Here is a 1270-nt window from a genome sequence, read left to right as displayed (position 1 = left end):
CAGGAATTCTTTTCTGGGGAACAAGGCATTGTGTTCCAGCCCTGAGCCCAAGTCCACACACATCAGGTCGGCCAGAGGAGCCGCCCGTTCCTGCTTGTTCCCACACCGGGACTGTTTTATCCCCACCATTCCTCTCCCCTTGCTCCAGTTCCAGCCGTTAGTTAATTCCCTGGACTTCTGCAAACGCTGGGCGGAAGTGCCATTCAGAGCGTGGGCCCAGGACAAGACTACCTGGGTTCAAATCCTATCTCAACCCCGCCTTAGCTCTGCAACCTGAGCCATGTCAGCCAATTCTTCTGTGCCTCAGTCCCCTTATCCTTAAATTGATTAAAAAAATAATTTTAATTGAAGTAGCGTCAATTATAATGTGTCAATTTCTGGTGTACAGCACAATGTCCCAGTCATGCATATACATACATATATCTTATCCTTAAATCAGAATGATGCTTCTTGGGCATTTGGAAAGAACAGGGGTTGACAGGCTTTCCCCATAAAGGGCCAGGTAGTATTTCCGGTGTTGTAGGGCAAGATGCAAAAATAAGGCTATTACATAGGTATTTTGGGGGGGTGGGGGAGGGAGGTAATTAGGTGTACTTATTTATTTATTTTTAGAGGAGGTACTGGGGATTGAACCCAGGACCTCGTGCGTGATAGGCATGCACTCTACCACTGAGCTATACCCTCCCCCCTACATAGGTATTTAAAATATAACTAGAGAAAGAATAAATTTCCACAACATTTTATTGACAAAGCTCAAAATATAGTAATAATTGAGGACTTTTTTTTTTAATAATACAGACCCATTAATGAGAACAATGAAATTCTATTTTGAGGAAGATAGCATTTTGCTTAATTAGGTTCAAAGTTAGTGTTTCCGATCATCAGAATCTTTCACAAATGTTCATCTGTAAAATTCATTCTTCTCTTGTGGCTTAAAAACAAGAACAGGTGGCGGATGGGATTTGGCCCGCGGTTTGCCTACTTCACGGAAAGAATAAGAGATAGTGCAGAGTACTTAGCACACCATGAGTATTCAGAGGATGCTGGTTATTGTAATTATTTCTTATCATCCTATTCACGTTCACCCTTGGCTTCAGCCATGTAAATACTTGAGGTTTCCTCGAGCTGTTTCTGAGTCTTTGCTCATGCTGTGCCATAAGCCTTCGCCTCCTTAGGAATCCTTTCCTGTTTCTCTCCCTTCTTCCATATCTCCCCATCCCTGAAGGATTTGTCCACTCCCTACTCAAGGTCCTGCTCAGAGTGACCCCTT

General features: G+C 43.4%; 1 non-coding gene across 1 annotated transcript; it reads right to left on the bottom strand.

Annotated features, from left to right (window-relative positions):
• Positions 1-612: 612 nt before the first annotated feature.
• Positions 613-685, bottom strand: TRNAD-AUC (transfer RNA aspartic acid (anticodon AUC)). The gene has a single exon. It is a non-coding gene; the product is annotated as a tRNA-Asp (tRNA).
• Between the last annotated feature and the right edge of the window lie 585 nt (positions 686-1270).

The sequence above is a fragment of the Camelus dromedarius genome, chromosome 1, assembly GCF_036321535.1.
Source record: "Camelus dromedarius isolate mCamDro1 chromosome 1, mCamDro1.pat, whole genome shotgun sequence".
In the NCBI taxonomy this organism is placed as follows: domain Eukaryota; kingdom Metazoa; phylum Chordata; class Mammalia; order Artiodactyla; family Camelidae; genus Camelus; species Camelus dromedarius.
Note: the sequence above shows the minus strand (reverse complement) of the source record. Positions and strands in the feature narration are given on the sequence as shown.